The sequence below is a fragment of the Arvicola amphibius genome, chromosome 12 (genome assembly GCF_903992535.2).
Source record: "Arvicola amphibius chromosome 12, mArvAmp1.2, whole genome shotgun sequence".
Lineage (NCBI taxonomy): Eukaryota > Metazoa > Chordata > Mammalia > Rodentia > Cricetidae > Arvicola > Arvicola amphibius.
The window spans coordinates 131473336-131499773 of record NC_052058.2 but is presented as its reverse complement, the minus strand read 5'-3'; the positions used below and the strand labels follow the sequence as shown (position 1 = coordinate 131499773).

Genomic DNA, 26438 nt, shown 5'->3' with positions numbered 1-26438 from the left:
AAGAAACTCTATTATCTTCATATAGGCAGTTATGCATCTTTACTGTGGTTGAGCAATGCTGAAGTATTCAGAAACTACTGTGAAAGTGTTGTTGGTCTCTAATAAAGATATTTCCCTCACTATTGTTATCTGTCTTTTAAAATTGATTTTAATGAGTTTTACATTTTTTCTCTGTTCCCCTCCCTGCCTATCTCATCCCATTCAACCCTCTCCCATTGTCCCCATGCTCCCAATTTACTTGGGAGATCTTGCCATTTTATACTTCCCTATTGTCTGTTTTTCTATACTGCCATCTAGGTATCTGGAATTGGGATTATTACAGGTGTATGTGTTGATTTCTGCTTTTGTCTTTGTTATTTATCTGTTTTCCTTTCATGTTTCTGTCTTCTCTGTTTCCATGCACTACTCAGTTACTTACTCACAGGTCATCCCTGCTGAGGTTGCTGTGATAATGAGATGAGTTGGGTGCAGGAAAGTTGGAGGAGAAGATCTTTTTGATCATTTGATAATGGCCAAGAGATGAAAGAGAGACCACAGCAGGTGTTCTGCTAAAGATCCAGGGATGATAATGGAGAAATAAAGATCAGAGAAACAGAGGGAGAAATGAATCACCATTGTTAACTTGTCTGGTTCCTTGTCTGGAGTGGCTTTTGGTTTAGCTGTGGTGCCTGCTGGAATTTGGTGCTTAGATAAAGCAGAGTCATGAAAGGAACTTTGGAGAGGAAGGTCTGTGCAATTCACAGGAGACATGGGAAGGCTGGGGTAGGAATACAGAAGCAGGTTTCCTTTGCAGTACTAGGGATGAGAATGAGGAATTAGATTTGTCAGAGAAGAGAGACTAGTGAAGGCCTTTAATTTGGTTACCTGTTTCCCTGACCTATTCAGCTTATGAGATTTCAGGGAAAGTATGGTGGTTTTGGAGGTTGGGATAATGGGATGATTTGGGAGAAGGAATATTGAAGGAGAAGATCTTTGTGATACTTTAGGGATGGGGTCAGAATGAAAACAAAGACCTCAGCAGGTATTCTTTTACAGGGATGTTGATGAGACTGTGAGAACTGGATTGTCTGGAGAAAAGGAAAAGAGTCCTGAAGTCAGCCTATCAAACTACCTGGAAGGAGTTTCATTATAATCTAGTAAGTATAATGTCTTGTAAAATAAAAATTAAAATGCAGATCAAATACTTCTAATATAAATTGAAGCATGATATACATTCTATTTTCTAAAGGGAAAAATGGGTGTATAGTGAGAAAATGCTGGTCCAAAGCAGGACTAAAAGCTAGCAGAGAAAACTTCATATTCTGCATGCCCATATTCAATATCAAAATATTGTAGGTATATGATATTTTGGGTGGAGTGCTGGCTCCCTAATAATGACATGGGGACTTATTATTAATTATTAAAAATCTTGGTCAATAGCTTTGGCTTCTTTCTAACTAACTCTTAAATTTAAATTATCTCATCTTTAATTCATTTTTTAACTAATTTTTACTATTTTTTCTTTACAAACAACATCAGTTCCTTCTCCCTTCTATTTTTCTGCTCCATTCACCTTCTCTCCAGTCCAGCCTGGCATCAAAAAGATCAAATAATCCAATTAAACAAATGTAGAGACATAAACAGGGAACTCTCAACAGATGACTCTCATATGGCTGAAAGACACTTAAGGAAATGCACAACATTCTTAACATGCAAATCAATACAACTGATATTTCATCTATAACTATTAGAATGGCCAAGATCAAAATACCAATGACAAATGATGATGGAAAGGAAGCAGAGTAATGGGATCAGTCCTCCCTTTCTGGTGGGAGGGCAAACTTGTACAGCCACTTTGGAAATTGGTAATCTAATTTCTCAGAAAATTAGGAAATAATCTATCTCAAGATCCAGCCACACCACTGTTGGGTATACATCTAAAGGATGCTCAATTCTACCACAAAGACATGTGCTCAACTATTTTCACAGAAAGCATTATTTATAATAGTCAGAACCTGGAAACAACCTAGATTCCCCTCAATTTAAGAGTAGATAAAGAAAACGTAGTGCATTTACACAGTGGAGTTATTCTCTGTGACAAAATTAATGACATCTTCAAATCTGCAGGGAAATGGATGGATCTAGATAAAACCATATTGTGTGAAGTAACCCAGACTCAGAAAAAAAAAATCTTATATACTCATTCATAAGTTTTTAGACACAAAGCAAAGAGTAAACACCCTACAGTCCACAACCCCAGAAAACCAAAACAACAGAATGCTCCTAAGAGAGATATACTTTGGTCTACATAGGAAGTAGAAAAAAGCAAAATTTCCTGAGTAAATTGGGAGCATAGTGGTCATTGGAGAGGGTAGAAGGCAAGAGGAGAGAGAGGAAAGGGAGGTAAGAAAATGTATAGTGCAGTAAAAACAATAAAAAATGAGGGTAAATGGGATAAAAATTTAAAGGAAGTTCGAATTACAAAAAATATGACATTTTGAAATTTTAGGTATATGTATGGAACAAGAAAGAAACATCCCAAGTGAGGTAACCAAGTCTCAGAAATGAAGCACAGTATATATTCCCTCATAAGTGGGTAATAGATGTAATAAAGCAAAGGATAACCAGGTTATAATCCACAACCCCTGAGAAACTAGGTAACAAGGAGGACTTTAATAGAGACATACATGGATGCCCCAGTGAATCAGGAATGGACAAGAGTGCTTGAATAAAATGGGAGAAGCAGAAGGAGCAGTTAAGTTTAGAGGGAAGGAGAAAATGGGGAAATGGAATAATTGAGTAGGGGGAGGTAGAGAGAGGAAGAGCAAGGAATGTGATATCTTGGTATTGGGAGCCGTTATGGGGTTAGGGAGAAATCTGGTGCTAGGGAAAGTCCCAGAAATCTACAAGGATTACCCAAGCTAAGACTCCCAGCAATAGTGGAGAGGATATTTGAACTGGCCTCCCTTGTAATCAGATTGATAACCACCATACCTGCCATTATAGGATCTTCATCCAGTAACTTATGGAAGTAGATTCAGAGCTCCACAGATAAGCAGTAGGCTGAGCTCCTAGAGTCACATTGAAGAAAGTGGAGAGGGATTACATGAGTAAAAGGATCAGGATCATGATGGGAATATCCACAGAAACAGCTGACCTGAGATAGAGTGAGCTCACTGAATCTGGACTGATAGCTGGGGAACCTGCCTAAAACCAAACTAGGCCCACTGAATGTGGGTGACAGTTTTGTAGCTTGGGCACTCTGTAGATGAACTGGCAGTGTGACCAGGATTTATTCCTAGTGCATGAACTGGCTTTTTTAGAGCACATTTCTTATGGAAGGATACCTTGCTCAGCATGGATAGAGAGAGTAGGGGCTTGGTCCTGTCACAACTTGATATGCCAGACTTTGTTCACTCCTCATGTAAGGCCTTACCCTTTCTGAGCAGTGGATAAACATTGGGTTAGAGGAAGATTTGTGAGAACAGGAGGAGAGGAGGGAAGTTGAACTCAGGTTGGTATACAAAATGAAAAATAACACTTTTAAATAAAAATTTAAAAAAGGAATAAAACAATCAAGTACACACATTATTGCTTCCCTTGTACTCTGCCATCAAGGATGTATCTGACTAGACTACATAGTGAACTCTGAAGTGCGAGTGACTCCAGACGTTGTGAGGAGGTATTTCAGTAGAGCCAAAATTCCAAAGATGTGAACACAAGAGAAGGTGTTGACAGAGTATGAAGTGCAGATAGAACTATCTGAACTGTAGACCATGCTTCCATCTAAAATTTATCTCTCAGCATGACTACAAAATCTAGATTTTACAGTGATATTTTATCCTCTGTGTGCTCCCACCTAGACTCAGGTCCATGTAGCATCTTTTGCCTCCCACTAGGCTATTTTCAGATATGCAGGAAGGTCATCTGATTTTGTCCTCAAGAGCAATGGATCTGTTAGATGGTCAAAAAAAGTTATGAGAGGATTAACTGTCATCCTCTATGATGCCTCCGGGGTTGTTTTATAAGTTCTGTGTGTAAGGTGGAATTTAAGCACCTTGGAGGACCAAGGCTTTAGAATTTTCCCTGAGAGAGGTAAATTAGTAGGACTAGGATCTGAGGAACTGGCAGAGAATACCTAGGGGTAGAAGGAGGAGAGGTGGAAAAATATGGATAATACAATAGCGAGATGGGAGAGAGAGAGAGAGAGAGAGAGAGAGAGAGAGAGAGAGAGAGAGAGAGAGAGAGAGAGAGAGAGAGAAGCAAGAACAGAGAGAAAGTAGGAAAGTAAGAATAATGAGCATAAATAGAGATTAAAAACAAGGAATAGAGAAAAGAGAGGAGAGAACATGAGTGAAAGCAACAGCCTGGAACATGTCTTGAATCCCAGCACTAAGGGAGGCAGAGTCATGTGGATCTCTGTGAGGACAAGGCCAGCCTGGCTTACAGAATCAGTTCTATGACAGCCAGAGATACACAGAGAAACCTTGTCTTGAAAATCAAAAAAGGACAGGGAAGGCAAAAGAAATAAGGTGTAAGAAAAGCTGAGAACAAACAGGAAAGTGTAGGTCTAAAGGGTGTGAAGTTGGGACAGGAGACAGGCAAAAATCTGTTTAGAGTCAGTCTTGGAATGGAAAGTATACACAGGATATCAGAGATTGATTTCCGGGGTAGAAAACAGAAGAATAAATTGTGTTATTTTTATTTAATAGCGTTGCTCTGTTGGAAAAGCGAACGATTGAAAGATAAGCTTAAGAGAATAAAAAGATGGGAATCGCTTTGTGAAAAATAAGTGTGGTAAGCATTATTAGAAAGTCCAATGTCTTCTCTACAATCTCTAAATTTTCCCTAAGGTTTCTAATATCTTAGTGACATATCCTGGAGCTTCTACCTGCTTTACTGTTTGCAGTTGTCAGGTCATTAAAGTTCCCCGTGACTTTAAATAATTTTGAATAATGCTACAATGAACATCAGGTAATAAACTCTTATTATCTTTTTGTATTGTCATAGTATCAAAGAAAACAGCATTATTTGTTAATAACTATATATAATTTGCAATGTCTGCAAATTCAGGATACTCTAGAAAAGTTGGCCCAAGTGTATTTCTCTACTAGACTTAAAGAAGAGCCCTGATCTCATGACATTCTTCCCAGGTGCACCAATGTCCTTGGCCTGAGTTTTCACTAGCTGAATATGTGTGAAATATTTAATTCTGAAATTGGATGTCAGGGCTATTTGTTGATTTAATGAGTAGTAGAGAAATATGTATGCGGATAAGATTTTATGATATGTTATTTATTTTTAGCTATTTTTAAATAATATTTTAAGAATATTTTTTCAAAGATTCAACGATGTCTTAAATTCATTCAGGTTGCATTTGTTTAACTCTGCAAAGCTGTGTTAGTCTGCCTGTGTAAGATACCCAATTGGTCTAATAAAGAACTGAACAGAAAATACTCAGGAAGATCAGAGAGGTGGGGCTAAAATCAGAGAGAATAAATAGAAAGAGAAACCTGGGAAGAGAGGAAGAAGCAGCAAAATGGAGGAGAGGAGGACTCCAGGGTTCAGCTACTCAGCTACGCAGCAAGTCATGGAACACAAAGTAATGATAGGTATATAGAAAGGTAAAAGTCCAGAGGCAAAAGATAGACAGGATAACTTAAGAAAAGCTGGCTAGAAATAACCAACCTAAGCCTAGGCATACATAGGAAAGAATAAGTCTCCATATATGCATTTATTTGGGAGTTGGGTGACAAGCCACCAAAAGCAAAGATCAGAGAATAAAAATAAAGGTAATTATAGAAATAAAAATTATCTGTGTATTTTATTGGTGTTTTTTTCTGAACTGTGGATATATTTGTTGCTAATGTTACTTTAGACGTGAGGAGTACATGTTAGTAAAAGCTCATAAATATTTTCACTTCCCAATAGTGTGAATCTTCCTCTGACCATTGTGAGAACATTTTTCCTGTATCATTTATTACTCCTTACATCTTTGACTCATGTTGTTTATACTGTCAATCTGAGAAGAACAAGAAATACACCAGAAATGAAACTATGGAGAAGCCTATTAGGTATTATCTATATTTAGTTAACTGTGGTCATGCCTATGAGAGATTTTTCTTGTTTGATGAATTGAAGTTTAGAGTTTTACCCAAATGTTGGGAGCACATTTATGGGCTATTTCCTAGATTGAGTCAGAGACAGACATATAGTTGGTGCTTGCTAGTTCCAAGTCAGAGAGAGAAGGAGCCTGAGCCAAGGTTTCGTGTTATTTGTAAGATCTCTAGCTATCTAAACTATATTAGTTTATATCCTCCCAAACATTCTGTGCAACAGCAACACTTCAGACCTTTGGAGCATATTTAGTTCCATCTTGTAGTATGTACTCACAGTTAATGTTAGCTGTTCAGGTTGCCATGGATGATTAGAAACTTTTGTGCCCATAACCATGTTCTGGTATCACTGAGCGCTTCCTGTAGGGTGAGAAAGGGAGGTACTTGTGTCACTGCTGCTCTGCTTCTCCTGTGACAACCTTGGCCTACATTCTCACATCTTTCTGTCCTGCTGCTACACAAACACTACAGCTGTCACTCAGTACTGACATGATACTGAATGATAGAAGCATAGGGTGGATGAGATTCCTGGCAAACTGCTGTCAAGACAGTTTGCCTGAAGACATAGTTGGATGGTGAAGACATTTTTATAACTCCTACCAGGAGGGGATGGGGTCTATTTCTTTAGAAGACAAGTCAGTTCTGCAGGTTGGTTGGATGTGTTTCTCTGCTATTCACATAGACAGACTGCTTAATAGTGTATTTGGAAGTTAATATTGGCTAATAAGTTGACGAGTTTTTTCTCTTTTCTTTTGTCATGTTCTTGCTCAAGTTAGCCTTGAATTTCTGACCCTTTTTTTTTCTCTGCCTCATTGTGGGAACACACGTGTGACTCAGTTTCCATCTAGAGTCATTTCCAACTTAAAGAAGTCATTTGAGTTCAAGCTTGCTTTCCTACTCTGAATTTTCCAGTAATCTTGAGGTCTATGAATAACATCTGTTTTAGCCCCTAGAAAGAGCATTTTGCTCAGTCAAAAGAGCACATTTTTCTCTTTAGGCTTGAGCTGGTGTGTTCCAGCCAGAGGCACTACTCATTAGAGAATAGAAGATGTTCTGCTGACTGACATGTTTTTTTTTTTTTTTTCATGTTTTAGTTTCTTCCCAACGATAGTGCAGGGGGTATTTAGATAATTCTATTGCTCTTTGTTTTGTCTTTTGACTTTGTTTAGTGTATATGTTGGCTGAGAAATAAGCTTGTGGATGTTTGGTATTAACCTTTAGTCTTCCTGGTCTATCCTACCTTTCTGTTTTCATTTCTCTTAATCTGCCATTTTCTGTATCCTCATGTCCCCTCCCAGGTACCCCTTTCTGATTCCTGTTGAATTAGGCTGGCATGGACTCCAATAAGTTGACAATTTTAATTACTTAAAAAATAGCAAGACAGCCAAAACTGTGCTCCATTAAAGGAAGCTGTGACAGAGGCATCTGCTCACCTAGAACCTTGAGATGAACCTTGAAAATAATGGTTCTTATACTTCCTAGATGTTTGATATAGTTTCTGTATTCTTTTAGGTATTCAGCTCCCTGGGACTTTGCAGTTCATTCAGAGAGAAATTTCAGTTTTCACTGAAGAACAAAGCTTTCTGTGTATTTTGAGCAAAGAACAGAACTCATTGGTTTTTTGAGTGGTCATGTTATAGTGCTTGCAAGATACCACACAAGGCAGAACTGCTGAGAAATATTGTGACTGGCTTCAGAATTTGAGGTATAATTGTTTACTCTAGGGCTTATGTGACTTCTCACATTCAGTGTGGGTCCCTTGCCTGCAGCAGCAAGGAACAATTAATGTATGAAATTAAGTCAATACACACAGTAGGGGCTCCATAAATACTGAATAAATAAGTCCTGTAACTGTTGAGGTAAGAGTGTATGTGTGCTTGCATAAACATGCATGCTGGATGATAGTGACTCACCCAGTGTATATTTACCATGGCCTTACTGTGGTACCTTCTTCGTAAATATGGGAGAGTGAGGTTTCCAAGCTCATGATCTGGTATCATAGTAGAGAGAAGATCTTGGAATGTGAATAATGTATGTGTAGTCAGAATTTGATATATTCTGTGGAGAAACAACAGTCAGAAGCAGCATTCAAAAACACATGCTAGTATTGCAAGACTTAGCAATGCAGTACATTGTGTTCTACATTGAGAGAATAGAAAAGGTGAAGGGCTTGACACCAGATTAGCTTGCATATTTGTGTATAGGTTCTTCATTTTACCTCTTGTTTAACTCGTGTTTGTTTGAAATCACATTTAACATCACCTACGTAACTTGAGTTTAGATCATCAGTCTGCTAATTTTTTTTTGTTTGTTTTTCTTTTTTTTTCATGGTTTATTTTTTTTTATATTTAAAAATTTCCATCTCCTTCCCTCCTCCTCCCCCCTCCCTCCCCTCCTCCTCCCCCTTCCCTCCCCTCCTTCTCCCCCTTCCCTCCCCTCCCCTTCACCCATACCTCCCCTCCCTCCCTCTCAAGGCCAAGGAGCCATCAGGGTTCCCCACTCTATGCTAAGACCAATGTCCTCCCAACTCCCCCCAGGTCCAGGAAGGTGATCGACCAAGCTGAGAAGGCTCCCACAGAGCCCGTCCATGCAGAAGAATCAGAGCCCAGAGCCATTGTCCTTTGCTTCTCAGTCAGCCCCCGCTGTTGGCCACATTCAGAGAGACGGGTTTGGTCGCATGATCCATCAGTCCCATTCCAACTGGAGTTGGTGATATCCCATTAGTTCTGTCCCACCGTCTCCATGAGTGAACGCACCCCTCTCGTTCCTGACTTTCTCCCTCAAGTTCTCGCTCCTTCTGCTCCTCATCAGGACCTTGGGAGCTCAGTCCAGTGCTCCAATGTGGGGCTCAGTCACCTTCCCCATCTGTCACCAGCTGGAGGTTCCCTCACGGTCCTGACTTTCTTTCTCATGTTCTCTCTCCTTCTGCTCCTCATCAGGACCTTGGGAGCTCAGTCCGGTGCTCCAATGTGGGGCTCTGTCATTTTCTTCATCTATCGTCAGGTGGAGGTTCTATGGTGATATGCAAGAAATTCATCAGTATGGCTATAGGAACTGGCCTTTTCAGGCTCCCTCTCCGCAGCTGCCCAAGGAACTAACTGGGGGCGTCTCCCTGGAAACCTGGGAACCCCTCTAGGGTCAAGTCTCTTGACAACCCTCAGGTAGCTCCTTAAATTAAGATATATACTTCCCCGCTCCCATATCTACCCTTCCTATATCCCAAGCACCCAATTCCTCCGAGCTCCCCCCGTTCTCCCCTTCACACTTTTCTCTCCCCATCTTCCCTTGGCCCAGTCTTGCCCAACCCTCAAGTTCCCAATTTTGCCTGGCGATCGTGTCTACTTCCAATATCCAGGAGGATTACTATATCTTTTTTTGTGAGTTCACCTTCTTATTATCTTCTCAAGGATCCCAAATTTATAGGCTTGATGTCCTTTAATTATGGCTAGAAACCGAATATGAGTGAGTACATCCCATGTTCATCTTTATGGGTCTGGGTTACCTCACTCAGAATAGTGTTTTCTATTTCCATCCATTTGCCTGCAAAATTCAAGATATCATTGTTTTTTACCGCTGAGTAGTATTCTAGCATGTATATATTCCACAGTTTCTTCATCCATTCTTCCACTGAAGGGCATCTAGGTTGTTTCCAGGATCTGGCTATTACAAATAATGCTGCTATGAACATAGATGAGCATATGCTTTTGTTGTATGATTGGGCATCTCTTGGGTAGATTCCAAATAGTGGAATTGCTGGGTCCTGGGGTAGGTTGATCCCAAATTTCCTGAGAAACCGCCACACTGCTTTCCAAAGTGGTTGCACAAGTTTGCATTCCCACCAGCAATGGATGAGTGTACCCCTTACCCCACAACCTCTCCAGCAAAGGTTATTATTGGTGTTTTGGATTTTAGCCAATCTGACAGGTGTAAGATGATATCTCAAAGTTGTTTTGATTTGCATTTCCCTGATAGCTAGGGAGGTTGAGCATGACCTTAAGTGTCTTTTGGCCATTCGAACTTCTTCTGTTGAGAATTCTCTGTTCAGTTCAGTGCCCCATTTTTTAATTGGGTTAATTGGCATTTTACCGTCTAGTCTCTTGAGTTCCTTATATATTTTAGAGATCAGACCTTTGTCAGTTGCAGGGTTGGTGAAGATCTTTTCCCAGTCAGTAGGCTGCCTTTGTGTCTTAGTGACAATGTCCTTTGCTTTACAGAAGCTGCTCAACTTCAGGAGGTCCCATTTATTCAACGTTGCCCTTAAAGTCTGTGCAGCTGGGGTTATGTGTAGGAAACGGTTCCCTGTGCCCATTTGTTGTAGAGTACTTCCCACTTTCTCCTCTACCAAGCTCAATGTGTTCAAATTAATATTGAGGTCTTTAATCCATTTGGACTTGAGTTTTCTGCATGGTGATAGATATGGATCTACTTTCATTCTTCTACAGGTTGACATCCAGTTATGCCAGCACCATTTGTTGAAGATGCCCTTTATTGTATAAGATTTTTTTGGCTATCCTGGGTTTCTTGTTTTTCCATATAAAGTTGATTATTGTCCTCTCAATCTCTGTGAAGAATTTTAATGGGACCTTGATTGGGATTGCATTGAATCTATAGATTGCTTTTGGTAGAATTGCCATTTTTACTATGTTGATCCTCCCAATCCACGAGCAGGGGAGATCCTTCCATTTTCTGGTATCCTCTTCAATTTCTTTCTTCAAAGACTTAAAGTTCTTGTCAAATAAATCCTTCACTTCCTTGGTTAGAGATACTCCCAGATATCTTATGCTATTTGTGGCTATTGTGAAAGGTGATACTTCTCTGATTTCCCTCTCTGCTTCCTTATCCTTTGTGTATAGGAGGGCGACTGATTTTTTGGAGTTGATCTTGTAACCTGCCACGTTACTGAAGGAGTTTATCAGCTGTAGGAGTTCTTTGGTGGTGTTTTTGGGGTCGCTTATGTACACTATCATATCATCTGCAAATAATGAAAGTTTAACTTCTTCCTTTCCAAATTGAATCCCCTTGATTCCCTTATGTTGTCTTATTGCTATTGCTATAACTTCAAGCACTATATTGAAGAGATAAGGAGAGAGTGGACAGCCTTGTCGTGTTCCTGAATTTAGTGGGATAGCCTTGAGTTTCTCTCCGTTTAATTTGATGTTAGCTGTCGGCTTGCTGTAAATAGCTTTTATTATATTTAGGAATGACCCTTGTATCCCTAATCTCTCCAAGACCTTTATCATAAAAGGGTGCTGAATTTTGTCAAATGCTTTTTGAGCATCTAATGAGATGACCATATGGTTTTTTTCCTTCAGTTTGTTTATATGATGGATTACCTTGATAGATTTTCGTATTTTGAACCAGCCCTGCATCTCTGGGATGAAGCCTACTTGATCGTAATGGATAATTTTTCTAATGTGTTCTTGGATTCGGTTTGCCAGTATTTTATTGAGAATTTTTGCGTCAATGTTCATGAGTGAGATTGGCCTATAATTCTCTTTCTTGGTTGAGTCTTTGTGTGGTTTAGGTATCAGGGTAACTGTAGCTTCATAGAAGGATTTTGGCAGTGACTCTTGTGTTTCTATATTATGAAATACCTTAAGGAGTATAGGTATTAGGTCTTCTTGGAAGTTCTGGTAGAATTCCGCATTGAAACCATCAGGTCCTGATCTTGTAGCTATGATAATATAGTGATAGTATTATATTTAGCATTCTGACAGAGCCTGATTAATGTTTAGATTATGTACATTTGGAGTGTTAATTTAACAGTAGCACAATAAGAGGGGAAATCTGGAATTTGTTCATTCTTTCAAATGTCTCAAATCACTTTTTCTTCATCAGCTCTTAAGACATTTTTATCCTCAGATCTCTATAACTTTCATTCACACACCTTCATAAATCTATGAACACATTTGCACACATTAAATGCCTTCTTAGACCCAAAACACTCTTAGATCTTCATATCTTAGGATTTTTTGTTTCCATAATTGAACCTTAAAGTACGTGTACCCTTCCCATCATCATGACATCTCATAGTGCACAGGAGACACAGGTATTTTATGGCTGAGGGTTGTCATTGCAAAGTACGTTATTTTAATCAAAGGAATGAGAGTAAGTTGCACTGATATGTGTTTGGTGAGTTTATGATGTGGAATTCCTCTCTGTATGCTGTAAATACCATTGTTGAATAAAGAAACTGCTTTAAACGTATACCAGAGTGGGGCAGAACAGAGAAGTAGGTGGGAAAATCTAAACTGAATGCTGGGAAAAATGAGGTAGAGTGAGAGAGAAACCATGTATCCCAGCTTGAGACAGACACCAGAACTTTACCCTGTAAGCCACAGCCTTGGGGCAATACACAGGTTAATGGAGATGGGCTAATTTAAGATATGAGTTAGTAAGAAATACTCTGAAGCTATTGGCCAAACAATATTGCAAATAATATGGTTTCTGTGTGATTATTTTGGGAATCTGAATGGCCTGGAGTATAATAAGTGGCCTCATACAACAAGTTTATTTCTCTGTCTTGACTCTGGTAGCAAGGTGAACTCTGTCTAGACTTATTGTTGGCTCTAGGAGAGTGAAGCTGGAAACCTGAACCCAACATAGAGAACTGAGAAGGCAACTGGAACCCTGGTTGCTGCTGCCAAATTTGAAAAGCTACAACTCGTTTAGTCATCAGATTGTATCAGAGTTTTGAGAAGGATAAATTCCACCTGGATTAGCAATTAAAAATGAGAGAGTCTAACTTTCTTGGTTACATAGACTGCCACCCCTGGATCTTCCATAGTCACTTATGTCAGAGATCTCAGGGACACATGCATCTTCTGGCTGACACAGGTAGGCCCATAGGGTTCCAGGCTTTTGTGGAGTAAGAATTTATAGGATGATTAGCCTCCCTTTATCTAGACAATCTGAGGTATTTTATTGCTTGGTGTCCTGTTGTCCATGATGTGAAGAGGGTGTTTGCAACAGTTAAGGTGAAAAGCAGGTTTGCTCAATGGCTAGTGCTGCCACTTTTTGCTTCAAGCAAATTTTGGGTGGAGGTTCTTCTGTTCCCATCTGTCCTTTTTGGAGGAAATAAGGGAAGCTCCGGGAGCTGGCATGTCTCCGTATTACAAATGCCTTTTTAATTAAATATTTTATGTGTCATATTCTGCAAATCTCTGAGCATTTGAGAACTGTTTATCTATTGGGTTTATCTGAGTAGATAAACTTAGTCTTTAGCTACTAGCTTTAAGTTTAACACTGAAAACATGTAGGGGACAAGGTAAACATTTATCTCTGTAATTGATTATGTCAGTACTTACCATGGTTAAAATTGAAGAGCTTGTTCCTTCTTTAACAATCTGAATAGATTCCTATAACCCTAAATTTTTATCTTGACATAAAGAACATTATAAAGGAGAGTTGAATCATATATGCAGTATGCTGTAACAGATCTAATCACGTGTTTTTAACATCATATAAAATTACATACCAATTAAAAATATTTGAGACTTGTTTTCTTTTTCTAGAAGGAGATATAATGAACAGAGCTCATTAGAACTGTGTAAAGGAGCTCATTGTGACTGTTTAAAACATTTTTACAATAGTAATATGCACACATATACACAGTTTAATTAAAGTTACATACACACAGAGAGAATAATAGCTAGTCTACATTACACATTTGAAGTTAAATTCAAGTCTCATACACACATGTATGGTGTGTGTGTGTGTGTGTGTGTGTGTTTTTCTCTCTGTATTAAGTAGGAGTGGAATAAAAATTTGTTAGATCAGACAAATGTTAATGCTTAGACTTGCCCTTGCTAAAAGTGGCAGTTGTCCACATGGCCACCCTTAGTAAAGATGGTGGCTAGGTCATCTGTGCTGTCTTTGCCCTTAGCAAAAATGGCTCCTGCCCACATGATGTAAGGTATTTACAGATGATGTGATGTTGTTTAGAGCTGGAGTCAGAAAACTTACAGATGTTAAACAATACCCAATAAGCAAGGCACACATATAGAACACATGAACCCAGGCATTCAAAACAGTCAGAAGCCCTCACACGAGGCCACATCATTTATACAACTTTTTACCAATATTTTCCCCATACATATGAAAAAAATAGGAAACAAAAATTCTTCCCTAGCATCCTGAGCCACACACTGCTCTTATTGGGCCAACTGAAACAACTTTAAGAAGGGAGACAGTAGATACTCCCAGATGGAGCTAGGATCCTATGCTGAGACAGGCATTAGATAATTTGTGAGGTGAGAAAGGAACCTGGTGGCATACAACTGCTTTGGCAGCAGAGCCTGGTCTAGGCTGTGGGTGTGGCACAGAACAGAATCATTCAGGCCAGAATTATGCCCTGTCATCTCTTAGACTACATCATGGTCCAGAGTGGAGTTGTGGTAATGCAAAACCTTCAAGCTGCAGCAAGGTCTATACGTGCCAAGGAGAGGTCCAGGTTCAGATCACTAACTGCACATTTGGTCCAGACTCATTACCTACCTGTAGTCATCACAGGGAGAGAGAACAGAGAAGGAGATTTTAAAGTGAAGATAAGGGTAAAAATAAAGTGTCTTCTTCCATCTCCCAGATTACTGGTTAAAATGTTGTAAAGGTTCCCAAGAAATTCTAAGATATGGGATGCTGATAAGCAGCTGTGAGGATTGATATCAGTGGGTCGTTTGGGGACATGTGTATTTTCTGTGAATAAGGTGAAAATAAGATTCAAATGCTGAATTCCAGCTTCCCAGAAACTCAGCATGGACAGACAAGAAAACACAAGCTGGCCAGTGGGTCAAACCCAAAAGTCCAGGAGCTGTGGGCAGTGGGAATGCACTGTAGTCTGCATCATCATGTACAGACAGAGGTCAATAGGAGCTCTGTTTCTGAGAGATGTGTACTTGGGCTTGTGGTTGTAGCTGAAAGGTGATAAACGAAGGTTGAGAGATAAATCCTCACTCATGGAAGCATCGCCAGAGATGAAGGGGAAGGAGTTTTCTGCTATTGATTGTAGTAGGTGTTGGATAAAGGTATCCAGTGATCCTTCAGTTGGAAGAGTGACCAGATTGAAGGTTACAGACAGGTTCTTGACACACCTCAGATTGCCATGGTAGGAGGAACTACTTGCCAAGACTGCAGAGTCTCTCACTGCACCAATGTTATGATACAGCCCCAAGATGTTACTTGGTGGGTTGAGTCTAAACCATGCCAGGTGAGGGATAAGCACTCCATGTAGACAGACTTAACATGGGGAGTTTTATTGGGAGAAGGGAATGAAATGTTGAAAATGAAGGAAGAGAGGGGGAGAGAAAGGGAGCACAGAGTGGTCTTGTGGGAAGAGAGAAGGAAGAGGAGAGAGGAGGAGGAGGAGAGAGAGAGAGACAGAGATGGGGATGCATAGAACTAGAGAGAAGTGAGTGGGAGAGAAAAAGAGGAAGAAAAAATAGGACAAGGAGTGTGTAGAATTTTGCCTTTTAAATTGACAGCGTGAGACCACATAGCAGGTCAGGGTACTGTCTATCACGCATGTGGGGGTGATACACTCTTCCAGGTCCCTATGGGGCAGGGCCTGGCATGCCTGTATGATAAGACGTTGTTAGCTTTTATATGATTAGGATTTTATAGTTTTATTCCTGTTAAGTTTGAGCCTTAAAAACAAAATCCCTTAACATCAAAATGAAACTTTAATTCATAAATATACTCAAAAAGACATGGAGGTCAGACATATAATTTTGTTAGACTATAATTGTCTACATATACCTTAGGAAATTATAGATCTTAATTTTCAAATGTTTCTGATTTATCAAATATATATTGTTATTTAGTTAAATATTTTAGAAGCCTGGTGTTAGCAAACACGTAAGTAGTTAGATATGCAACACTAAGTCAAATTTTGTTCACTTTAGGAGATCTTTACAATCATATGAATTTACTGTTATACATGTGAAGAGAGGGAGGAGGAATCATATGATCAGGTGGGGTCAAGATCATGATGGGAAAATCACAGAGACAACTGACCAGTGATAGTAGGAGTTCACAGACTCTGAGTGACAGCTGGAGAATCTGAATAAGACTGAACTAAGCCCTGATTGTGAGTGGCATTTGTGTGGCTTGATCTTCTGGGGCACTGGCAATGGGACCAGGACTTATCCCAGGTGCATGATTTGGCATTTTGGTGCACATTCTTTATGGTGGGAAACCTTGCTCAGCCTTGATACAGGGGAAGGGGCTTGGTCCTGCTTCATATTGGTATGCCAGACTTTGTTGACTCCCCAAGGAAAGACTTACAGCTTCTGAGAAGTGGATGGGGGATGAAATAAGGAGAAGTAGGGCAGGAGAAGAGGAGAGAAGGGCCTGGGGTTGGGATGTAAGAGGGAAAAAACTAAATTAAAAAAGGAAAACAATCACCAATTTCAAAAATCTGTGTGACCTATTACTCTATAAGAAAGAAAGGATAATAAACACAGTACATAGAACATCTAAGAATTAGGGGTGCTGCCATTGATTGTTAATACCATATGGTCATCTTAAAATATGGTGAAATTATATGACATGTATTCTTTAACCTTAGTAAAGATGGCTGCTGGGCATAAAGCCTTTTTTTACTCTGTGCCATCAGCTAACATTGAGACAAGCCATATGCCTGTTATCTAAAAGTCATTTATTTTACATATTATGATAGAGAAAACCTAATTTTTATATAAGAACCATATAGATAGCATGCTATAGCAAATTTAAGTTACTTATGTAAAGATTTAGCTTTCAGCCTTCTGTTACTAGTTTAAGATAAATTTTTGTTACAGATCATATAGAGTTTTAATCCATACCTAATGAATTTGCAAATCCTGATATAAAAAGTTTATGTAGAAGAAAGATGTCTCTTACATTCTTGCATTGATTCATCCCTGAGGTTTACTAAAATATTGAATGACTGAGAAATATCTAATAAAAGATCATTGATTATATCAATTTCAGACTATTGAGCTGGGGTACAATCCTTTTTGTGGAGAATACAGAATTTGACTATAGAATTTATGTTCCTAGTCCTATTGAATGAAAGGACATCTACAAAAGCAATAAAAATTGTCTTTGTAAAATTTTGATATAGGTGGGTCTTCTATCTGTTGCTTTCATTGGTTAATTAATAAAGAAAACTGCTGGGCCTGATAGGTCAGAACATAGGTAGGCGGGGAAGACAGAACAGAATTCTGGGAGAAAGAAAGCTGAGTCAGGGAGTCGCCATGATTCTTCTACCCTAGAGGGATATAGGCTAGAATCTTTCCCTGTAAGCCACCACCTCATGGTGCTACACAGAATGCTAAATATGGGTTAAAGCAAGATATGAAATTAGCCAATAAGAGGCTGAAACTAATGGGCCAGGCAATGTTTAAAAGAATACAATTTGTGTATTGTTATTTCAGGTGTAAAGCTAAACATGCGGGAGCCAGGTGCCACTCCTACAAAATTTTAGGAAGTACATTTGAAAATAACTATGTGACAACTTTAAAACTGTCTTAAAGCTGGTGTTGGTGGTGTACGTCTTTAATATTGGGAATAAGATTTGGGTGGATCTCTGTGAGTTCAAATCCAACCTGCTCTACAAGAGCTAGTTCCAGGACAGGCTCCAAAACTACAGAGAAACCCTGTCTCAAAAAACCAATGAATAAACAAACAAACAAACAAACAAGCCAGGCGGTGGTGGTGCACACCTTTAATCCCAGCACTCGGGAGGCAGAGGCAGGCAGATCTCTGAGTTTGAGACCAGCCTGGTCTACAAGAGCTAGTTCCAGGAGAGGCTCTAGAAACTACAGGGAAACCCTGTCTCGAAAAACCAAATACATACATACATACATACATACATACATACATACATACATAAAAAATAACATCTTCTATATAACGAATGACTAATACCTCTCGAAATTTAAACTGCATTGGAAGAATGCTTTATTTATTCCCTAGTTGTAATTGCATCTGTAGTAGAAGTGGACTGTCTTTTATTTCTTTTCTTTTATGAATCAAATATTGATATTCAGTTATTTTCATGTTTGGAACAAAACAAACAAACCTAAACATTTCCCTTGAAGACACCTTTTGTGCTGAATAATAACCTCTATGTCTCGAAAAACCAAAAAAAAAAATAAATAACCTCTATGAAATGAAAATAAAACATTTAAACAAATTTCAACAAATAAATCAAAACATTAAGTTCTGAGCCATCAGTCTCATGCTGTGTCACTGGAGCCAGACCTCTTATTCCCTGGAACTTGCTTTTATCCACCAAAAGCTGGAGGCCAAAAACAATGCAATGAATTGGAGAATTTGAGTTCCAGGCATATTGTCTGGAGAGAACGAGAGTACAGTTATGTCTCTGTGACCACTGGAAAACCTGAATGACTGGAATCCATTTTTCCCTCCCTGAGAAGTCATGCCAAGATGCGTGCGGGAAGATTTTCTCTTTCTCAGCTTACTTCTCATCCCTGAGTATCCAGTGAATATATTATTGTACACCAGCTTGTAAAATAATTAACAGGGATATGATTACTTATTTCATTGACTCTGTTTGTGTTAGTTTCTATGAATATGAAGTGTCAGAAATGTTGCTCTGAATAGTGTGTTCTTTTGGACCTTAAGAAATATTTCAATAATTTTATTAAATGCTTTGTCACAAAGGATTGAGAAAAAAACATGTTAACTTCCACTGTTTAACTCTTGGTCATTGTCCCTTTTGAGTGGGAAGATTGAGGTTCTTAAATCCCTAATTTCTATTTAAACAATTTTTCTTTTTCTTTTTCCATAAGAAACAGTGTGACATGTGCCCCACATTTGGAAATGTCCCAGCAGACTTTATAGCAGGAAGGAAAAATGATCAGGACGATGTAAGAATGAAACCCAAATGTCTGATTTAGTAACTGTTTAGAACTTCTAGAGTCTGACATCAGCTTGTATATTTTTGCATAGTACAGTTCTGGAAAAAAAGTATCCAAATTAAAATTAACTTACCTCAGGAGTACAATAATGCTCAAGACATGTTTACATTGAAACTATTCATAAATTACATATTGCTTTGCCTGTTATAAAGTTTTTGTTGAGTTTGAAACAATGCTCCAGATAAGGAGCTAGATAATTGACTGGAACAAACATAATGACCTGATTCTGAGATAACACAGATGTTACTTAAGCTGTTGCAAACTTAAAGTGATGTTTCTCACAAGGATGAGTTTTATGGCATAGAAACAATGCTCAAAGTTTTAGGGGAAAATGGTCTGTGATAAGTAAAACAAATGCTGGAAGACACAGGCAGAGACTGACTCATCAGAGAGGAAAGGATTACCAGACTGTAAACTACACCCATTCCGGCATTCCTGTAATGACATTTTACCATTTCTTTCCTTTGAAGTATGCACTGGAGTGAGTTTAATTCTCCTGAGTTCTCCAGGGCTTATCTGTATGCACGTTCTGATCTCTACAAACCTTGTTTGTTTTGTTTCTTTTTCTCCATTTATACCCAAGAAGCATTCCTTGTTTTATTAACACTGACTAGCCAGTATGCCAAATAAATCCATATTTTTTTGGCTACAATCAAAGTATAGAGGGCCTCAGGCAGAGGACTTCTGCAAAACATCACTTCCTTCTACAATCACTTCTCCTACTCTGTCTTTAAGAGTTAAATTTGAAAGCCAAGAATACAGTTATATGGCACATTGTAGCCCAGCCAAGAAACCTTTTTCCTTAACGGCAGTCATATGAGCAAATTAGTACATCCAGAGAACTACAATTAAGCTTCCCTGAGAAGGAGAATTTGCTGCTTCAACAACAATTTCCCGATTGTTCCACTGAGGGTCACAATATCCAATAATTGACTCTTTCAGTGGCAGGATGTACAAATGTTCCAAAACTTGTAGGTTTGGATATGTAGGTGGAAGAAGAGTAGCCTATGCACCATCTGAAAGCAGGTCAGGCAGCTGGCTGAAGTATGCGGCCAGTACAGATTAAAGAAAGCACATCCCTCAGCTCATACAGCTATGCTATACAGCTTGCAGAGCCCAGTGGTACAAACAGAGAAAATGTGTCTTTCTTAAGTCCCATATATAGAGGGTTAGATTCCTTTCATAAAGACTTTTGAGTCCTGGACTGGAAGGTGGTAACCCTTTCCAGATTTCCCATTTAATGCTAACGTTGGAAAGATCCAAATTCTCGCTAATTATTGACTTCTGTCCCCTTAGAGAGTCTCTGCTTTTCCTGTTAACCAATGAAAAAATTGAAATTCTTGTTTTGGAGACATGCCAAGTAGTAGAACCAGCTTTGAGGAGCAGTGTTCCTACCACAAAGCTCACAAAAGCTCTGATTTCTATGAGACAGTGCTATGGGCCCTCAAGATCCCCATTTCCATTTTCAGAGTTCCATTGTACAGACATGGCTTCATGTCCCACCATGCAAAATATGGGGCAAGAGTCCATACTATTTCACAGATTCATACACTAAATCAGGGGAATCATTGCTATGCATCATTTTAGCTGGATGAAGAGACTTATAAATGGATCATCATTGCTTGTCACGATTGTGATTTTCTGATTGGCAGCTTTCCTATGTCCTTGACTTCTATTTGGCAGAATGGGATTAAAAGAGCACTACCCAGTCAGTGTTGAAATTCCAATATCAGGAATTGAATGAGGTTAGAGGCTGGAACCCATAGAGGAGAATATACATGAAAGGAATGTATATATGCTTCCTTGTGCAATGTAGAAAACAGCCCTGTGGAAAACATAAAGTGGAGAATGAGGTCTTAAAGTTAGGAAGTGATGGGGAAGAGAGGAAGAGAACATGAGGGAACAGGATGGCTGAAATGGGGAAGCACAGAGAGGGAGAACATGGAAAGAGACACGTTGACTGACAGAGTCAATAGGGAGCAGTAGAGAAATTCCCAGGAATCCACAAAGAATGACCCCAGCTCAAAACCTAAGTAAGAGTGTATAAGGTACCTAAACGAGTCCTCCCCTATCATCAGATTGATGAGTACATTAAATGTCGTCATAGAATCTTCACCCAGCAATTGATAGAAGTAGATGCAGAGATACACAGCTATGTACTTGGCTGAATTCCCAGAGTCCATTTGAAGAAAGGGAGGAGCAATAATATAAGCAAAGTGATCAAGATCATGATGGGGATACCCACAAAAACACCTGACCTGAGCTAGATTGAATTCGTTGACTTTGGACTGACAGCTGGGGAGCCTGCATAGTACCAAACTAGGCCCTATGAATGTGGGTGACAATTGTGTGTCTAGGGTAGTCTGTGGAGCCATTGGCAGTGGGTCCAGGATTTCTCCATAGCACTTGAACAAGCTCTTTGGAGCCCATTCTCATTGGAGGGATACCTTTCTCAGTCTAGATAAAGAGTTCATGTCCTTAGTTCTGCTGCAAAATAATGCTCCAGACTTTGTTGACTCCCCATGGGAAGCCATACCCTCTCTGAGGAGTAGATGGAGGTGGGTAGCATGGAAGTTTGGTAGAGCAGGAGGAGGGTAGGAGTGGGATTGGTCTGCAGAATGACAAAAGATTGTTTTAAAAAATAAATTGCGATAAGAGAAAAAAATAATTCCGCATTTTATGACCCCAAGCATTTTAGGAACCCCCAGCAACAGAGAGTTGATAATTTGTATGGGGTGCTTGTACATCAGAGATGTCAGGCATGATTTTTCTCACAGTATCAGGCTATCTATCTATCTATCTATCTATCTATCTATCTATCTATCATCTATCTTTTATATCTATATTTATAACTAATTTCTCTGTTTATGTATATGTGTTTTTATCCTATAAAGTCAAAATACTATTAATTACTATGTTTAGATGTGTGTGTGTGTGTGTGTGTTTAGGACTGATCATGAAGGATTAATTAGACTACCAAAGAGCTCATCTCTAGAAAGAACTCATTCTCCCTCTCTCAGAAGGCATTGATAGTAGCCACTCCTCTAGGTGTATGATCTTGTGAATCCCCCCTGCATATCTGCATATATATTGGGATGCCAACTTATATGCTCATTACATAGATCATTTTTGGAACTAGGAAACACTTTGATCATCTGTGAAATTCTGTCATAATCTCTATTTCCTGCTGTGAATATAATAGACTCTAGAGGAGAATCTGCTACTGTCACTTTCCCAAACTAATATCTTTCTAATTATATTTGAATTCCCTTATGCTATATTCAGAGTTAAATACAGTTCTAATCAAAAATCAAATATTTATTATTTTTCTGAAAAATAATTTGTATCAATTTCAACCCTTAACTTTTAATATGATAATAGAAGAAATATAAGAGCCACACTGTAATATATTCTTTTTAACTTTTTAAATTTAATTTTGACATCATTATATCATGGCTTCTTCATTTAAGTGCATTCATGTAAATGTGCTCACCTAGTTCCCTGTTTTAGGCCCTGGACTCCACTCCATGATATTCTTTCTTGAACCATTGCTAAAATAAGATGCTTTTCCATCTTAATTGTTTTTGTTCATGACATTTCATCATAGGTTATAAAGTATTGAAGAAACTGTACCAGGTGAAGGATAATGGTGTGATGAATCTGACCATATTATTTTCTTAGAAAAATAAGGGAGGATATGATGCATTTGGCTGAGTGATCCTTGTAGTGGTATATGCAGTGCTTAATGGGCCATTCTTGGGGGAGTGCTAAGAGTAAAATAGCCAACAGTACATTCAGTTCATGAGGTTTCAATGCAAATAGTGTTTCTATTACCAAGTGAGCTAAAGAACATGTCTGCAGTATTTTGACAAAAATAATCTGGTTGATTCCTGCTTATCTTTTGAGAATTTGCACATTACCAAAATTAAAAGTAATGGAGTAATTTTTTCATGGAAGAAATTTCCAAACAAAAAAAAATTAAAGTCTTGTGTAGGGCTACTATTGATTTTTTTTTCAAATCTACAAAGAAAATGATAATCTCACCTAGGGTATAATGAGACAGGACTGCCAAAACAATCAATGAAATAATTCCTAATGATATTCTGTTATGCTTATGAATAGGCCTCTTTGCCAGTAGCTATCAGAGAGACTTCCTCCAGCAGCAGAGACCCATAGACATACATTGTGCCAAGCAAAAGTCAAAATTGGAGATCTCCATTTGTTCCTTCTTTTCAGAGCTCAGGGAAACCTACAGAAGAGAGGGAGGAAAGATTTTAGGAGACAGAGGCTATTGAGAACACTAGCAGAATATGACTTTGTAGATTTGTTAAGTAGCATTCATGTGCCTCACAGAGACTGAAGAGGGAATAACTGGGCCTGCAAGAGTCTGCCTCAAACCTTTTGCCTATGTGTTACAGGTGTTAGCTAGGTGTTTTGTGGGTTTATTAACAGTGCAAGCTGCTGTATCTCCGACTGTTTTGAATGCTCATAGGAGTTTTATCCTTTTGTTGAGTTATCTTATCCAGCCTCCATATAAGGTCATTTGCCTTGTCTTTTCTATCTTGTTGTGTTGTGTTTGGTTTTTATCCATTGAAGACCTGCTCCTTTCTGAAAGGAAGCAAAGGGAGAGGGTTCAGAAAGAAACAGGGGAAGTGTATGGTGGGGAGCTGGGGTAGCTCTGGGAGCTGGGAGGACTAGAGGAATCTAAGGTTATTATATTTTGTATGGGAGAAGAATCTATATTTAATAAAAAATTAATCAAAATAGAAAGAAAAACCAACAAGGAAAGCAGAAGTAAAGTTCAAAAGTGTAATTTGCAGAGAAAATTGCTCTAAGAATCTTAAAATTTTGATCAAGTCACACTTTGAAAAAAGGGCTTTAATTGTAAAACATTTTAACTTGCTTTTCCAGCAGCATCTCAACCTTTTCAACCTTTAGGAGCACAATATGAATGGTATCCTTGACCAAGATGCCATCCTACTAAGTCTCAATTTGTACATATGTGCTTAAGAAGTTTTCTCTTCATATTAAGCTCAGCATATGGAAACTACAGGAACCATGGATCAAACTGTCAACAGAACATTGCAATGCCATCCATGTTTTACTGATTTTGGACACAAGAACCTGGGTTGGGTATAATGATTCATTCTCCATGACAGTATTTACATTTGGGTAGGACTATTGATTGAATTTCTCCCTTGGCAGCTTGCAAACCACATCTAGGCATTATGAGCTCTAGTCATCAGATAAAATATCTATAGGTTAGTTCCAGATCAATTTCTGCAAATCCTCTGTTTTAAACGTGGTGTGTTCAGAAAGAAGAGTTTGCCCACCAATTCCAGAAAGTATCAATAACAACTGATATATACATTATAACTGAGACATTGTCCTGTGTGTATTTTAAATTGTGCAACCCACCTAGAGTTCTTTTTTTTTTTTTCTGTCTAGATCTTTCTTACAGAAAGTCTTACGGTTCTTTGATCATAGAACACAAATTTTTCTTTTCATATTTTTTAAAAAGAACACAGACTCTCTTTATTCATTATATATGTCAATTCAAGTTCCCACTCCCTTCCCTCCTCCCGTTACCTCCACACACCTTCCCACCCCACCCCTCATCCACTCCTCAGTGAAGGTAAGGTACATTGCTTTGGGGAATGTACAAGGCCCTCCCTACTATATCTAGGCTGAGCAAGGTCTACATCCAAAGAGAATAGGTTCCTAAAAAGTCAGTACATGCAGTAGGGATAAATCTTAGTGCCACTGCCATTGTCCCCTTAGTCTGCCCCAGCCATGCAACTGTTAACCATATTCAGAGGAACTAGTTTTGTCCTATGCTTGTTTCTCCTCAGTCTGGATGGCATTGGTGAGCTCCCATTAGCTCAGGTAGACTGTTTCACTGGGTGTACCTGTTGGGGACCCTTCCCCAACCTCCTTGGTTATGGATGGCCCTGGGTAGTGTCGCAGAAATCAGGACACAGGGGATGCAGAGTAGGAGACACAACTGTATACTTTATTGTAAAGCCAGTGTTCTTTTAATAATACTCAAATCACGAATCAAACTAGGTTTGTTCCTTTTTTAACATCATCACCTTTTTTTCCAGGATACCATTTGTTTTAAGGCATCAACTTCATTTTGCATCAATTCCATCTTGCTGGGACCAAAGTTCATGAGAATCTTTATGCCAAGCTTTAACATAATGCTTAGTCTGCAATGAATTGTGCAAGGCCATTCCAGATACCGTGGCTAGCGTCATGACTGAAATTGGCCTCAATAATACAGCAACAATCATTCCAATAAATCTTTTACTACAAGCAAGCGATTTCTAAAAAAAAAAAAAAAAAAAAAAACTCTACTGTTAACTGATTCAGAGGATTAGATGACCAAGGTCTATTTAACTTTACAGGGAACCAGATGTAGGGTCGTTGCTTCACAATCATGATGGACGGATGATGGACTGATGATGGACCATTTAAAGGAATATAATTAAGCAAGTGTATAATGTACAGTTGACACAAGAAATATTTTCAGAAAAAAAACAAAGTTCTCAATTAGCAGTAGATAAGGCAAAGGAACACAGGCTGTAACGTTCCAGCTTTTACACATAGTAAAATTATACACAGAAGCACTGGAAGCAGTTCCAGAAAATGATCCCTTATAGAGATGCACAGTCTTTAAGGCAGCAGTCAGCTTCCAAATATGCATCTGACCAGCGTCAGGAAATTGTAGAGTAGCCATCCAAGGTCCACTTATCCCCCCATCTCCCCAGGCCATAAACTGAGGACCGTTAACTGTCTCGTTGTTCTTTGTAGCTGGAGCCATTGGCTTCAGCAGAAGTTACCATCAGTAAAGCACACAAGGTCAGGAAAAGATTCTCGGCTGTAACAGGTTTATCACACCTCTGCAAAACAGCTTGACCATCAGCAGTGAGAGATTTAATTTGCTCCCAGGTAGGCAAGGAGCTTTAACATGCCGATGATATTTTCTGGCCAATAACACCTGGGCCATTGCTGCCACCAGCACCTCAAGATTGTCCTCTTTCCCCTCGATTCCATTTTTCTTTGCATAGTCGTTTTAATCAATCCTTTAGGCCTTGATCCAGCGGCCTGGAATCCACTGCTGAAGGCCATCCTGACAAGACACAAGACCATACCCCTTTCCATCTACCAACAAGTGCACCAGAACCCATTCAGCATCAGTAGTTTTTGCCCAAATTTCCTTAAAAGAAGCTGGCTCCAAAGCCTGGGATTTTTCAGACTTAAAATGCTTCTCTGCTCTAGTCAGAATGTCTCCTTGTGGTAAATTCAAAAAGTTAAAAATAAACAAAGCCTGATGCATAATAGCTCTAGGATTATTCTGTAAAGCCCAAATCCTGCATCTTCCTCCTTTTTAGTTTTTTTAAATTTGTTGCTTTAATGT

The 26438-nt window shown here is 38.9% G+C and overlaps 1 long non-coding RNA gene across 1 annotated transcript in view; it reads left to right on the top strand.

Moving 5' to 3' along the window:
• LOC119802437 overlaps nt 1–25521 on the top strand; it is a 37214-nt gene extending 11693 nt beyond the window's left edge. Inside the window, exons 2-3 of the long non-coding RNA XR_005283433.1 lie at nt 1036–1136; nt 25426–25521. This is a non-coding gene — a long non-coding RNA (uncharacterized LOC119802437). The remainder of the gene's footprint in view (nt 1–1035; nt 1137–25425) is intronic.
• Nucleotides 25522–26438: the final 917 nt, after the last annotated feature.